A 17099-nucleotide genomic window follows, 5' to 3' on the forward strand; every position below is an offset into this window, starting at 1 on the left:
TAGGGAGGTCTTGGAGATCCTGTCTGCTTCTTGTCATAAAAAAAAAAGCATATTTTCATAGTAGATAACAATTATTATTATATTGAATGACAATCATTAGTGTTATATCACCTACATCTGTTGATAGCATTCCACAGTTTTCAGAAAACCATTGTAAATGGCTGCAAAACACTCTTCCCACTGGGTCAACATGGCCCTTAACTGACCTCTATTGTTGGATAATCAGGAGATTCCCAGCTTTGGGCTTTAAAGATGATACTTAAGTATATTATTTCTTCTGGACGGACCCCTGGAAGTAGAATTCCTAAGTCAACAAAGGGAAGAATGATTTTTAAGTTTCTTTATCGGAGATTTCAAACTGTTGGCTGTAGAGCCAATTTGGCTCTTAGCTGAGTTGGACTTGGTCCATGCACGTTTTTTTAAAGGTATGTTAATGGTTAAAAGTAAGACTATTTCCCATTAGAATTCAGATTTCCACTAATCTTGGAAAATATGAGCTACCCAATCAATCAATGTAATATGCCACATTAATAGAATAAGGAAAAAAGCCTCATCCCAAATAATACAGAAAAGGCAGTTGACAAAAGCCAGCATCCCATATGATAAAACACTGAACTAGGAGTAGAGGCGTGTGATAAAGGATGTTATGAAAAGCCCACAGTTGACATCGTATTCAGTGGTGTAAGATGAGAGCTTTCCCCCTGAGATAGAAACAGGACAAGGATGCCTCCTTTCACCATGGCTATTCAACAGAGTGCTGGAATTCCAGCCAGAGCAATTAGGCAAGAAAAAGAAACAAAAGAAAAGGAAAAAGAAACATCCAAATTGGAAAGGAAGAAGCAAAACTATCTGCATGCACAGATGACGTGATCTTATATGTAGAAAATTCAAAGAACCCACTGAATGACTATTAGTGCTAGTAAATGAATCCAGCAAAGTTGCCAGATAGGGGATCAACACACAAAAATTAGTTGTATTTCTATACTAGCAATGGACAATCCCCAAAGGAAACTAAAGAAAATAATTCCACTTATAATGGCATCTGAAAGAATAAAATACTTAGGAGTACATTTAAGCCAAGAGGTTAAAGATTTGTACACAGAAAATTACAGAATATTGCTACAAGAAATTAAAGAAGGTCTAAATGTATGGAAAGACATCCTATGTTTATAGACTGGAAGGCTTAACATTGGTAAGATGCAATACTACCCAAAGCAATCTACAGATTCAGTGCAATCCCCACCAAAATCCTAATGGCTTTTTTTTTTTTTTGTAGAAATGGAAAAGCTGATCCTAAAATTCATATGGAACTGCAAGGGACCCTGAATAGCCTGAACAATCTCAAAAAACAAAACAAAACAAAAACAAAAACAAAACAAAGTTGGAAGAATCACACTTCCTGGTTTTAAAACTTACTACAGGGATGCCTGGGTGGCTCGGTCGATTAAGCGTCCGACTCTTGATTTCAGCTCGGGTCATGATCTCAGGGTCGTGAGATCAAGCCCCACATTGGGCTCCATGCTTAGTACAGAGTCTGCTTGAGATTCTCTCTCTCCCTCTTCCTCTGCCCTTCCCACTTGTGTTCTCTCTCTCTCTCAGGTAAATAAATAAAATCTTAAAAAACTTACTACAGAGCTACAGTAATCCAAACAGTATTGTACTGGCTTATGGATGAACATATAAATAAGTGGAATAGCTTGAGAATCCACAATAATGTGGATATATATATATGGATTTACTTATGGATATATATATATATATATATAGTCAGTTGATTTTTTGACAAGGGTGGCATGACCATTCAATGTGGAAAAAATAGTCTCTTCAACAGATGGTGCTGGGACAACTGAATTTTCACACAAAAGAGTGAAGTTGAACCCCAACCTCACACCATATATGAAAACCAATTTAAAATGGATCAAGGACCTAAATGTAAGAGTAAAAATTATAAAGCTATTTGAAGAAGACCAAGGGAAAAAAGGTCATACATTGAATTTGGTAAAGATTTCTTGGAAATGACTCCAAAACCACAGGCAACAAAAGAATATATAGATAACTTGGACTTCATTAAAATTAAAAATGGGCAGGAAAAAACACTACCAAGAGATAAGCTACCCATGGAATGGGAGAAAATATTTAAAAGCATCTAGCTAATACAGGTCTAGTATCCAGAATAATTAAAGAACTCTTATAACTCAACAACAAAAAGGCAAACAATCCAATTTTTAGATGCTCAAAGGACTTGAATGGACAATCCTCCAAAGAAGACATACAAATGGCCAACAAGCCCAGGAAAAGATGGGTAATGTCATTAGGAAAATGTAAATCAAAACCACAATGAGATACCACTTCATACCCACTAGGGGAATAATGAAAAAAAAGAAAAAGAAAAAACAAACCTTGGTGTGGAGGTGGAGAAATTTGAACCCTCCTACATTGCTGGTGGAAGCGTAGATGGTGCAGCTGCCAAGCAAAAGAGTTCGGCAGTTTCCCAGAAAGGTAAACATAAAATTACCATATGGCCCCACATTCTCATTCTTAGGTATATCCCCAAAAGAACAGAAAACAAACACTTGTACACAAATTTTCAGCATTATCTGCAATGGCCAAAAGGTGGAAACAACCTATATGTCCATCAGTTGATGAAGGGATACACAAAATGTGGTCCATCCATACACTGGAATAATATTCAGTCCTAAAACGGAATGAGCTGCTGATACATGCTATCCCATGGATAAATCGTAAAAACATTCTGTTAAGGAAAAAAGCCAGACACAAGAGATCGTATATTGTAGGATTCCATTTTAACAAAATATCCAGAATAGGTGATAGTGGTTGCCAGGGCCAGAGGGGAGGATGGAATGGGGAATGGCTACTAACCAGGGTAGGGTTTCCTTTTGAGGTAATGAAAATGTTCTGGACCTCTGTTCAGCTCCCTCTGAACCCTCAGCCTGGATGAATTGCCCAGCTGGGTGAGAGACAGGACTGCCCAGGCCTCTGTGAGTAGATGTCATTTACCTTCACCATGGGGCCATCTTCCTCCAACACTCTGTAGAGTAGGACCCACCATGGGACTTGTGCTTAGAAAAATGACAGTGGGTTTTGCCTGTAGCATTTTCCTAAACCTGAGTAAGTGCGAACAGCTTATCTATTCTCTTTGCCCATAAATATCTTTGTATCTTCCACAGCAGCTAGGAAATGCCTTTCACTGTAGGCACCCAATATAGCTTTGTTCATTTCCATGATTTAGATCTTCTCGTTGTTCTCCCCGCCCGTGGAGGGATAACAACCAGTAACCAGCATATGGGATGAACCCAAAAGAGAACTGTCATTCATTCATGTGTTCACCCAACATCCATCAGACACACAGTGCATACTAGGTTCTGTGGGTGGGTAAGACCTGGAACGGTGTCACTGTGCATTTGTCAGAGTCCAATTAAGAGACAGAAGCCACACCATCATTGGAATAGAGAATGTTTAATACAAAGGACTATTAACAAAGGCTTGGTGTAACAAGGGATTCACTAACAAGAAGTAAAGATAATTTTAAACAACATAGAAAGCAGAATGAGGAGCGGCCGCTACACCCAGGGCGCAGATGGAGCACCTGAGGGAGAGCCCCCCCAGTGTCCCTCCCAGAGCCAGGGCTGAGACCCAGACCTCATTAGATAGGGCATCGATGTGGTACACTGCATGGCTGAGGAATGGGGTGTCTGCAGGGCTTGCTGGAAATCCACCCTCTGGAGTGCTAGGCGAAGCGGCCCACAGGGGGCGCCATGCCTCAGAACTTGGGGAAAGGCTACGGAGAAGGTGCCTGGGAAGTTGTTGCGTGTGTGTGTGTGTGTGCGCGCGCGCGCGTGCACGCGCGGACGCGCACACTCACGTTATATGGGATAGGATGGTCAGGGAGGATCTTTCTGATAAGATGGCATTTGAACAGAGATCTGAAAGAAGAGAGGCAATGACGATGTAGGTATTGGGTGGAAAAGCATTCTGAGCAGAGGGAACAGCCACTGAAGAGGCACCAAAGCAGGACCTGCCTGATGGATTCAAGGAACTGCAAGTAGCCAGGGGCTGGAGCTGCGGAGAGAGCAAGCCAGGAGGTAGGAGACGTCCACAGAGATGACGGAGGCCCTTGAGGCCAACATGGGAACAGTTAGCTTTTGTTCTGAGCAATACATATGCCATTCAAAATAATCAGTTCACAAGTACGCGTAAGGGATTGGGGAGTTTGGAAGAAGGAAAGATTGCCTCTGGTTTGGGTGGGGCTGAGAGGAGCAGGAGATTCGAGAAAGGGTGTGGATGAGCCAGGAGGAGGGAAGACAGTGTTTGGAGAGACATAGGCACACACACACACACACACACACCCGCCCCCCGCCCCACCCCGCCTCGCCCCGCCCCGCCCCGCCCCTGGAGTATGGGCTGCCTGTGAGCACGGACGTTCCCTGAAGACCTGCCCTGTCCTTGGCAGGCCTGCATCAGGGAGCTGAGATGCAGATCAGGGCTTTCTGATAGAACTTTCTGTGGTGTCTGGAGATGGTCTATGTCTGCACTGTCCAGTATGGTAGCCACTAGCCGCTACAGCTACCGAGCACTTGAAATGTGCCTGGTGAGACGGAAAAACTGAATTTTAAAATTTAACTTACATTTAGATTGAAATTGCCACGAGAGACTAGCAGTTGGCACACTGAAGAGTGTTAAGTCCAGACTCTGGATGCTTACATGCACTGTGTAAACGGATTCCACCTGATGCGCACTCCCCGCCGCCCGTGCCCCCCTCCGCCACCGCCTTAACTGAATAGAACTCACACGGGTGCTCAAGCAACCAGGCCCTGCCTTGCTGACCTCCTCCCCATGTCCTGTCTAGCTGTTTGGTCTGGGCCACACTGGTCAAGGTCAGGTCATTACCACATCTCATTCTGAGTTAGCAGTCTGCAGATCTTTCCATTCTAGTCAAAACATTGTTTTCTGTTTGCATGTAAACCTTGTTCTTTGGCTGCCCAGTTCGTGATTTGGTCTCCCAAACATCTACGCCTCTTGTAACAGGATCAAAACAAACCCCCCCCCACGAGGGCCGCAGCAGGTGGCCTTGTCTGACATTGGCACGTCATACCTTTTCTACCAGGAGCCAAGAATATGCAGGTTGCTAATTTGAACCCAAATAGTGAAGTGCTCTCCCTCTCTCCTCTTCGGGTTCTTATTCTGCAATTTCAGTTTTCAAAAACAAAACCCTTCCGTATGCGAAGTTCTCAGAACGGTTGTGGTCTCCAGTATGTTGCTTGTAAAACAAATGCATTTTGTTTGTGGTTTCAGAGTTTCATAATCATCCCACGTAGGAGTCGGGCAGTTTTGAAGGAAGGCTGGCGCGAGGCTGTAGGTGAAGGCAATCAGATGTGGAACATTTTCGATCAGCGACCCGTATAAACCAGGGCTTCTCAATATCAATACTATTGACATTTGGGGCCAGGTAATTCTTTGCTGTGGGGCTGTTATGTGCATTGTAGGATGTTTGGCAACATCCCCTGGACGCCAGTGGGTACCATCACTTGCCCCTCACTGGGACAACCAGAAATGTCTCCGAACATTGCCCCATGAGCCCTGGGAGGCAGAACTGCCTGGGTTGAGAACCACTGGGGTAGATAAAACCTGAATGAGGAGAGGGATGTTTAAGACTCCGAAGTCACCGCCCCTCCTTGGGAATGAAAGTGTAAAGATCCTCTGGCCTCCCAGTAAGTGAGCATTTCATTAGACAGTGTTACCTGTGCGTTTCTAAGCCATAAATAGGAAGAGTACATTCTGTGAGATACCCATATGCCAGCATTCTTCATTCATTGTGTCTGAGTGTCATGTACTGGGGATGTGGTAGTGAATAAACAGATAGACTCACTGATTCATTTAACAAATATTTATTGCCTACTATGGGCCAGGCATTGTTCTAGGCACTTGGTATATTAGTCAGAGTACTCCAGAGAAACAAATACATATATATTTATATGTACCATATGTAATACCATACCATGTTTACAAATACCATGTATCATACAATATTTGCAATTCATTCTGCCTTTTGTTTTGAGTCCTTCCACTTGAGTTCTCTGCTGGCTCTGGCCTGAAACAATCACAGGCATGTATATATGTGTGTGTGTGTGTGTGTGTGTACATATATATAGTTCTGTTTCTCCAGAGAAGAATGAAGAGATATATGAAATATATAGAAATGTAAAGAACCTAGAATATCCAAAACAACTTTGAAAAAAATTAAGGTGGGGCGCTGACACCAGCTGGTAGTTTAGTAAAGCCAGATAGCATAGCACGCTAATACCATACATAATGGTGTTACTCTAGAGGCAATCAATGGGACAGGATAGAGAGTTAATATACCATATTTAAAAATTAACTCAAAATGGATCATAGACCTAAGTGTAAAAAATGTAGAAGTATAAAACTTCTAGAAGAAAAGGTACAAGAAAACCTTGGTTAGGCAAAGATTTCTTAGATACGATACCAAAAGCACAATCCATAAAAGATAAAATGGATCAGTTGACTTCATTCAAATTAAACTCTTTTGCTCTTCAGTAGATACTGGTTAAGAGAATGAAAATACAAGCCACAGACTGGGACAAAATATTTGTAAGTCATTTAGTGATAAAAGACTAGTATCAGAGTATGTGAAGAACTCTCAAAAACCCAATAGTAAGAAAACAAACAACTCAATTTTTTAAAATGGGCAAGGGCACCTGGGTGGCTCAGTTGCTTAAACATCTGACTCTTGATTTCAGCTCGGGTCATGATCTCAGGGTCGTGGGGTCGAGCACTGCATCAGGCTCTGTGCTGGGATTCTCTCACTCTCTCTCTAAAATAAATAAATAAATAAATAAATAAATAAATAAATAAATAAATAAATAAAAATGGGCCAACAGATTTGAACAGATACTTCATCAAGGAAGGTGTATGGGTGGTCAATAAGGCCATGAGAAGATGCTCAACATCATTCATGAGTCATTAGAGAAATAAAAATTACAACCGTAACAAGATACTGATGCACACCTGTTAGAATGGCTAAAATTAAAAAGACTGACCAACACCAGGTGTTGATGAGGATACGGAGCTACTGAACCTCTCATTCCCTACTGGTCAGAATATAGCCTGTAGGACCATTTTTGATAGTAATCTGGTAGGTTTTTGAAATTGCAAACACATACCTGCGGTACGATTCAGCCATTCTACTCCTAGCCGTTCACCCCAGGGGAATGACACATGTCCATACAAACGTGCTGTGGAATGTTTACGCTTTCTACCAGCTTTGTGGGTGACTTGCCAAAAACTGCCAACAACAGAGATGTCCATCCCTGGCGAGCGGACATATCCATACAAAGGGGTATGACTCCACAATAAAAAGGAACCAGCGTGTCCCGGAAGGCTGCGTCCTCTAGAAGCCGGGGGCCAGGGTTTTAGAGATGGAGCAGTCCAGCCCCTCATGGGAAAGGCCCAGGGCTCCATGTCACTCCGGGAAACCCGACTTCTGCCCACTGACCAGGCCCTCTGGACTCAGAAGCCGTTCCCTCAGCTGCCTCACCGCCTCCCGCACTCTCCCTTCCTCACTGAGCTCCAGCCATGCTGACTGCCCTGCTGGTCCTCAAACTTGCCAGGCCTGTTCCCTGTGCCTGGAATACTCTTCCACAGACAAGTGTGGCTCCCTTTCCTCTCCCCGCAGGTCTTTATGTAAAAGTCACTTTGTCATGAGGTCTCCTTTCCTACCCATGGGGCCTTAAACACTGACCCCAAGACATCCAGGGCCTCATCCCTGGACCCTGTGAATGTTTCCTCGTCTGACAAAGGGACCTCACAGATGTGGCTGAGGTCAGCATCTTGAGGTGGGGAGAGGACCCTGGATTGTCCAGGGGTGCCCTTGGTGTGACCTCAGGTATCCTCGGAGAGGGGGATGGAGGCCACTCTGACACAGAAGCAGGAGGTATGTGACCGAAGCACGATGCTAGGCTCCCCACTTTGAAGATGGAGGAAGGGGCCATGAGCCCAGGGATGGGAGGGGCGCGGCTCTGGAAGCTGAGAGAGGCCCTGCACAGAGTCTCCCCTGGAGGCTCCACAAGGAGCCAGCCTGCCCACGCCTTGACGTTAGCCCAGTGACACTGATTTGGGACTTCTGAACTTCAAAATTATAAATGGGGCAATGACTACATGAGGGAATAAATGTGTGTTGTTTAAGTCACCAAGTTAATGGTGGTTTATTGACCATGGCAGCCATAGGAAATCATGGCCACTGCCTTACTTGACCTTGCAGTCCCCGTGCCCGGAACTCCTTCCTCCCCACTCATGGTCCTTATCAGCACCTGACAGGCTTTATGTTTTACTTATCCATCTTGTGCATTCTGTGTGTCTCCCACGTGGGCATAAACTCCAAGAAGGCAGGGATATTGCACCTGTTATCTGTGCTGGTAGAGAATAGGGCTCAGCAGACTGTGTGTTGAAATCCAGCAGGTGAACGACTACGTCCAAGGTTTTGACACTCAGAACACCACAAGGAATAACTGAACAGCACCCACGTGGACTTTGTTGACAACCGCTCGAGTCTGCTCCATGTTTCTCTTTTTCAAGATACAAAGCACTGAGCATATGGTCCCAGGCCCTTTGGACCTGGGTCACCGGTGGTGTCCCCTCCCCAGAAGGAGGCATTCTTGTGAGTTTGGTTCGTGCGTTTGCAGGCCATTGTTTCTGTCTTACGTCCGTATGTGAGTGGACGTGAATTATACCTCGGTGTCGCCGGGGCCTGGGTTTGCAGTGCACACGGGTGGACCCTCACGGTGACCTGCGTCTCCTCCCTCACCCCTGTGTATCTGAGAGGCCCCTGGCGGAGGCACACGTAGGCCTGGCTACCTTCGCTCTCCCGCTCTACCGGGCTGCACTGTAAGAACACTTGGCATTTTATTCATCCATTTCCCCGTTGACGTCAGGCCGGGCCTGGGCAGGAAACAGACGAACCACTCAAAACAAGAAGGAACTCAATGAAGGGGCTCTTGAGAAGGGTCTGGGCAGGGCCAGGCAGGACAACACACTTCGCCATCTCTGCCTCTGTCTGCTCTTTCAAATGGTGCCACCGCAGAAGGGTTTGTCCTCGTGCCCACGTGCCGAAGCTGCTCCGAAGTCCCCCGTGAGGGGACAGGCGCGGCCAGGTTGTTCTCAGATCCTCAGCCCCCTCGCATCTAGTGTTACGGAAGAAGGTAGGGGATGACCCTCTCAATCTGCGAGTGTGTGAGCCTCACAGAGGAATTTGCCCCTCGAGTCGCCTCCTCCTGGAGTCACCCTAGAGGACTGCCCGTTGGCTTTCTTTACACAGTGCTGTCCCCTACGGTTTTGTCTGCGTGTCCCTGTTGAACAAATTGCCATTCGCAGAAAGATGTAGGGCGAGGAATCCCGGGTCCAGCTCAGGGCCCTGCCTCGTCAGCTGTGACTTTTTACCTGTCTTTTCATCCGTCAGGGTCAGTGGTTGCTCAGCTGGAGCCCCGCTTTGCCAAGCCCACGGAGAGAACCGGTGGGTGGTGGGGGCCGGGTCGGCGCTGGGCCCTGGGGTGTGGCTGGCAGTTCTTTTCTGCACAAAGAACAAAAGTGCCCACCCCTCTCTCACTTCCTTTTTGGGGCCTGGGAGGGTTGGCCTATGAGTGGCTAGCTGCTATTTATGGGCCTAGGCTGTTCTGTGTGAAACCCCAGGCCCTCCCGAGAGGAAAGAGTGCAGGAAGGAGGGGGTGCCAGGTGACCTTGCCCTTGGTCTGCGGTGCGATGGGCCCAGGTGTGGCGGTTAGAGTCTCGAGTAGAACCTACCCCAGGAGGTCAGGATGGTTCTGGCGTGGCAGGTTTCCTAGCAGATAAGCACTACGCCTGCTGTATTTATAGAAGCTCAGAATAGAGTGGGCTGCTTGTTGGAGAATGGCATCCACTCTCCCTGCTTTTGACAGAGGGGAAACTGAGGCCCAGGATGTTGAATGCCAAGTCTGGGGTCCCCACTGAGATTGGGACATCGGCAGGACTAGAACCCAGTGTCTGGACTCCGTCCTCAGGAAGCGGCTGGGTTGCCTATTTGGAGCAGAAATGAGATGAGATTTGAGGGCCGTGGAGCGTCTAGCCCCTCCCGGGGTCCTGGGCCTCCTGGTATTGTCCAGAGTCCGGGGTGGCTGGGCAAGGCTGAGAGGTGGGGGGAGGGGAAGCAGAGAGAATCCTCTACACACCTGGGGTCTCCAAACCTGCATCCTTCCCTCTCCTACCCCCATTGGTGATTCATGTCGGCCTTCTATAATCTTTCTTTCCACACCGTTGGGTTGCTCTTTGGCATTCATTGTAACCTGATTTCACAGGAATGACAATGGCTGTGTGGTATTTCTTCCCTCATCCCTTCTCCCTCCCTTTCTTCCCTGCTTCCCTCCTTCCCTCTCTCCTCTTCTTTCTTGTACTTGTTGAGCATGCACTATGTCCTGGATACCCTTCCTGACATGGTCAGGGCTGTCCTCGTTGACAGGGCAAGATTTGAGCATAGATTAGTAGGAAGTGATGGGCTACCCCAGCAGCAATCTGGGCAAAGAGCGTTCTAGGCAGAGGGAACAGCAAGTGCAAAGGCCCTGAGGCAGGACCGTGACTGACATGCTTGAAGCCCAGAGGAGAAGTCCCCTGTATGAGGTGCTATAGTAGGGGGAGAGCGGCAGACAGCTCAGAGAGAGAGAGAGAAAGGGCCGCGCTCAGTGACTGAGTCTGTTGTAAAGATTCTGGCTGGCACTCAGAGTAAGCTGGGAGCCGGCAGAGCACTAAGCTCCTCTTGGGCATAAGAGGTCCCACGGGTCCTGGATGGGGATCATGCTGAGGAGGGCCATAGGCAGAAGGAGGGAAGCCAGGGAAGAGGCCGCCTGGCCAGTCCAGGGAGTGACTAAGTAGGGAGCAGGGAGGCGGTGAGAAGCGGTCGCCTGAGAATCATTCTGAAGGCGTCGCCTGCATGATGTGCTGGTGGCCTGGATGGGAATGGGGTGTGGAGGGAAACGTGGCGTCCAAGCCCACGGCCCTGTGCCGTGCAGGGGGCCGGACTGAGCGGGCTTCGGTGTGGGCTCTGCCGGCAGCCGGCCTTGTGACTGCCCTGGCCGGGCCTCCCGCCCGCGTTTCCACCCCCCATCTGCATTCCCAGGCTCCAGAGCACCCGCGGCAGTGTCCGCTCAGCCACCGGCTCGCTGCGGTGCTCAGGAAGCACCAGCTCTGGTGCTGACGGTCCCGGGAGGAGCCACGCGCCGCCACCCCCGGCGTCTCCGCACAGCTGCCACTAGTCTTCTTTGCGAAGCGCAAGCAGCCTCTGGACGACTATTTATGGGGCTCCTAGTCCCCTGTACCTGGGACACACCAGTGAACTGACCATGTCCCTGCCCTGGTGCTGCATTCGCCCGAGGAGACGGACAGTTGCACCTCAGTGGGGGACACGTGCGGTCATTGTAAGCTGCGATGAAGATGATCGAAGCCCGGGAGGCGGGGGTGAGTGAGCACCGTGCATTCTACCGATGGTGGCCGGAGAGGCCCCACCAGGGGGGACGTTAGAACTGAGGCATAAAGGCCCAGAGAGCATCAGGCAGCTGGAGGATGGCAGGGAAGAGTCTTCCCAGCAGAAGGAACAGCATGTGCAAGGACTCTGAGCCGGGATAAGGTGTGGTATGTGTGAGGAAGGAAAAGAAGGGTGTTCGTTACTGTTGGATGAAGGCACCCAAAGGACTGTGGGTAGGCAGACAGGTGCTGCCTGGGGGGGCCCGGTGGGTGTGGCATGGCCGTGGGAGTGTGACATGGGTGTGAGTCGGACACAGGTGTGGGAGGCGGTGGGGACACAGGTGAGGTGATGGGGGTGACACAGTTGTCCCTGCTTCTGGGGAAGCCCTCATAGTAGGGGAGGAGCTTGAGCTCCGGGGAATTTAGAGCCATCCTGATCCCAGAGTTGGGTTGTTTCTGGAAGCAAAGATCCAGGGCTTATCCTCCAGGGACAGATAAGAACTGGCACCTCATGTCCCTCTCAAGGCTTTCCCATTGGGCCATGAAGGCGTCTCCCTGTTAATTCTGAGGACGGGAGAATCGTGTCCCTCACGGTCACGCAGTGGGTGAAGAGCCCAACATGCTTCATCCCACCCAGTCCCCGCCACAGTCTGCTGCAGTAAGGAGCGCCATCATTCCCTTTCACAGATGAGAATACCAAGGCTCGGAGAAGGTCTGTGGTTTGCCACGGTGTCACAGCTCCTGGCTGGCTGAGGGGGACTTGAGCCGGGTCTGCGACGCGGCCTGAGCTGCTGTTGGATTCTCACGCACGGCTGGTGGGAGGCCGAGGGGTACCAGCACTTTGGAAAGTGGCGACACGACTTGGCACAACTCGCTGAACGACACGTGCGCCTCCCATGGGCCAGCCATCTCACTCCTGGGGGGCTGCAGGATCCCCGGCAGTCTTCACAGCAGCCCGAGAAGTCGGTGCCCTCAGGGATCCCGTTTTACAGATGGAAAAACCAGGACTCATGTGCTGGAGACCCCGGCGGGACCCCAAGGCCTTTCGGGGAGAGCTGCCAGGCCACAGAGCCGTGTGAGGTGGGTTTCCTTCACTACCTCTGCCAAGCTGCTCGTTGCCACAGACCGGCGGCGGGCAGGTGCCAGGGCCTAGCTGCTCTGTCTCAAGCCAGACTTTAAAGAGATTCGTGGAAATGAACAACAGTGCTGCTCTTGTCACTAATTTCCTTCCAATGTGTAGTGACTTTCTCGTAACCCTATGCCATTTATCTTAACAGGTCATGGATGGAGCTAGAGAGAATCATGCTAAGTGAAATAAGTCAGAGAAAGACAAATGCCATATGACTTCGCTCATATGTAGAATCTAAGCAACACAACAAACAAGCAAAGGGAAAAAAATACCAGAGAGAGGGGACAACCCAAGAAACAGACTGTTGATCATAGAGAACAATCTGATGGTGACCAGAGGGGAGAGGGTGGGGGGATGGGGATTGAGGCGTGTAGTTGTGAGGAGCACAGGGTGATGGGTGCAGGGGTCGTCACTCTATTGTGCACCTGAAACTAATATAACACTGTACTGGAACTAAAACCTTAAATTAAAAAAAAGAAATAAAAAAAATAAAATAAATCAATACATAGGTCTTTAACTTCTCAGTTTTAATTTTCAGTGCAGTCACTATTGATAGGTGTGCCCACAAAGCCCAGCTCTCTGGGCTCCTGCACTGCGATCAGGACCAGGCAGGGGTCCCCGGGGACACCGCAGGTGCTGGGAGGTTGGTAGGGGTGCACCCAGCTCGGGGGGGCCAGGGGCAGGGCCGTGCAGCCATACTCTGTCGGGGTGTGCCCAGCCAGGCTCCGAGATCCTTCCTGTGGGTACCATCCGTGGTGCTCCTCGTGAGAAACAAGGGAAGACGGAAGCTGTCACGGGCTGGAGGAGATGGAGGAGGCAGTACACGGTGTGTGTGGGGGGCCAGACGGGACCCCAGAGCACATACAGGACGGGAGGGATCAAAGGGAGAACTCGAATCAGGGTGGTGGCTTGTGTTATCATTATTGTTCTGTGAATAACACTAGTTAACAGCCACCTGGATTATTCACTAATAGCACTGCGCCAGTGTTCATGTCTTAGTCCTGACCAGGGGTAATGGTTCTGCGAAGTGTTAATATTAGGGAAGGCTGGATGGAGAGTATTCAGGAATGCGGTAGGACGTTTTCAATTTTTCTGTAACTCTAAACTCATTCCGAAACGGAGGCACTTCCTTTTCCATTTATGTCCCGTCCAGCACCAGGCAGGCCTAAGGTTTGGAAGTCAGAACAGTGGTCGCCCTAGGGGAGGGCGGAGCCCCGGAGGGGGTGGGCACGGTCTGTTCCTTGATCTGGGGGCTGGGGTCTGTGACAGTCTTTCATGCTGCCCACTTACAACGTCTGTATCATACCGTATTGGATTTTCACAATTTTCAGTAACAACAACTCTAGGGCAGGGGTAGTTTGTTTGGGCTATGGGGCCTCAGAGCTTGATCCAGGTGAGCCTTGGCCTGGAGCTGCCCATGGCTCTCCTGGGGTCCCAGTAGCAGAGGGACATCACCTGACAGTGTTCACAGCACGCCTCCCTCCCAGCTTCCAGGCTGGGAGCAGCTACGCGGTGGGGGTAGGAAGCAGCGAGCGGGGAAACCAGGACTTGGGTAGGAATTCAATTGGCATTCAATTGGATTTAGGGGAGAGATGCGTTCCTTGAGGCAGGCATGAGCTGGTAAGATGAGGTCAGATGATTCTGGTCATATTGTGAAGGCAAAACCAACAGGGTTTGCTGCTGGGTTGGTTGCAGGGAGTGAGACACAGAGAAAGAGAAAGAAGGTTGGAACTACCAGCTACCAGGACAGGGATGACAAGGTGGGACAGGGCGCGGAAGTAGGGTCAGAGCTCCCTGTGGTTGCCATAAGTCTGAGATGCCTATTCGGAAGCCAGGAGGAGGCCAATGGGGACCTGAGTCTAGAGTCTGGAGGAGAAGCCTGGCTGCAGATGTGGGTCTGTGTGCGGTCTCTACTATTACACCTAGCTCAGGCCAAGTGTATTAGTCAGAGCTCCCCCAGAAGAAGAGAACAAGCAGGAGACGGATACATAGATTGATTTTAAGGAATTGGCTCATGCAGTTGTGGGGGTTGGCAAGTCTCAGATCTGCAGGACAGGCTGACAGGCTAGAGACCTAGTGAAGCTAGATGTTGCAGTTTCAAGTTTGAAGGCGGTCGGAGGCAGAATTCCTTCTTCCGGGAAACTCAGTCTTTCGCTCTTAAGGCCTTCAACTGATTGGATGAGGCCCACCCACACCGTGCTTTACTCAAAGTCTACAGATTTCACTGTAGTCTCATCAAGAAATACCTTCACAGCGATATCTAGTATTTAACCAAATATCCGGGTACTGTGGCTCAGCTGAGTTGACACATAAAATTAACCATCACAGCGGGGAGATGGCGGGGCAGAGATGTCAGAGATCCCGGTATGGTTCTTAGGAACAGCTCCATCTTCCTTTTGGTTTCTTCCTAGGCTTGTCAGGATCTCAATAGGGGGTTCAGGTGTCCTGAAACCCAACAAGGGCCTCTCACCACAATAAGGTCCTGAACAGTGGACCAAGCAGAGCCCTTGGAAACACAGCACTGTAAGATTACACAGAGAAATAAATGGGTTTACCCCCTCCTGCCTCAGACACCCCAGTGTGAGCTCCCCCAGCCAGGAGCTGAGTTTAATCTTTGGCCCTTGAGTTGTTGTACTTAAACATTTATACAACTCTATGCAGAGTGATGTCTTGTCCTCTCCACCAGACACTGGACACTTTGAGGACAGAGACCACGATTTCCTCTACAGTAGCAGTGACAGGGAGCTTACTACTCAGCAGAGGCAGCCTTTGAATTGTGCTGATGGAAGGAGTTCGCCTCAAAGTTGCACTGAGCACTGTCTTCCCCAGTCCTTCTCACCCCGTGGAGTCTACACAGGATGACCCCCAGGATGGAACCCAGGGTGTGTGAGGACTGTCACCGAGCCTTGTCTTCATGGGATGCACAGTCTTGCTCCCCATGAGGGACAGGCTCCAGGCTGCTGGGTGGCCTCCTCTGATTATATTCCTGTTCTGGAAAGCCCCTTCCCACCCTCCACGAGGCCTGGTCAACAGCAGACTCTCAAAAATTGTCTTTAATAACATAGTGATCCCATTCAAAGAGCAACGTCCTAATCTTGGCATGGAGTTCTAAAAGTTCACTTATTAAATAAATATTTATTGATTTCCTCCTATGTGCCAGGCCCCATGATAGGGGTTGGGAATAAAATGGTGCCCCAAACAAACATGATCCTATCAGGGCCCTGGTGCCCACCATGGTAGCTGGCATAATAACATCCTTTCTTGGCTGCTTTACCTTCCTTGTACAACTTCCTGAGCAACTTGTACTTAATCTTCTTCTCAGGGTCTGCTCATGAGGAGTGCAAACCAAGACAGCCCCAGCCCTTGTGGGACTTCCAGCCAGTGGGAAGATGGATAATAAACAAGTAATAACAAATCAATATATGATTCAAAATTATGATAAGGAGTGTGAAAGGGAAGAACAGGGTATCCATGAGAGGCTAGGTAGTGAGGAGCGTGAAGGTACAGCTTGACTGTGTTTGAATGAAAGGTCAGGAAAGGCCTCTCAGAGGAAGGATGTTTAAACAGAGACCTGGAGGATGAGGTAAAGGAAATAACATTCTAGACAGAGGAGAGCATGTGCAAAGCTCCTGGGGCACAAAGGAGTTTGGCATAGTTGGGTTACAGGAAAAAGCCCAACATCTCACTACAGTGTAGTGAGCAAGGGAGAGAGTGGTATGACAGGAAATCGGAGGGCTAGGCTATCTAAATCATGTGTTGCCTGGTGGGCAAAACAAGAAGTTTTTACTTTTCTCTCAAGATAATAGGGGAGCTTACAGCAATGGAAAACCAGATTATTTCAGACCATTCCTTCTGCTGAAAATACTAGAAAAGTGGGACAAAATTAAAAAGGAAAACACGTCTATTTGAAGGTGCCAGATAACTGTCAAGGTGGTGAGAAATTATGGGAATTACGGGGCCAAGATCTGGGAAAGCACAGATGCCCAGAGAATGAGGCTGGCGGTGGATTCCACTTTTCCCCTCAAGGGGATTACTGACTTGAAAGCAACATCTGAGAGGCTGAGAAGCTGAGCAGAGCATTTTTTGGACTCACGGAGTTTAGGAGTTTTGACCCTGTCAAGGAGGAGGCATTTATTAAGCATCCAAAGCATTGGATTGGGATCCTTAAGGGCTGCATGTTAAGAATAAAGGTGAAAAAAAAAATAGACAAGCCCTCACAGGAATGGAATCCCAGCTGTAAGGCATACCAATTCCTCTCTTAACTAAGGTGATCTGGGACTGCCCAGCTAAGGTGATCCCAGCTTAGCTTCCTGCCCAAAGCAAAACTAAGGAGGAAGATTACATCAAATTATTTCTATAATTTTTCATACTCAATGTCCAGGCTGACAATAATGCAAGACTTGCCCCCAGATAGAGGAACATACACACACACACAAACAAATAATAA

This window comes from Mirounga angustirostris, unplaced genomic scaffold (genome assembly GCF_029215605.1).
Source record: "Mirounga angustirostris isolate CCGP_5_RB_7025 unplaced genomic scaffold, mMirAng1.0.hap1 SCAF_17, whole genome shotgun sequence".
Classification (NCBI taxonomy): Eukaryota; Metazoa; Chordata; class Mammalia; order Carnivora; family Phocidae; genus Mirounga; species Mirounga angustirostris.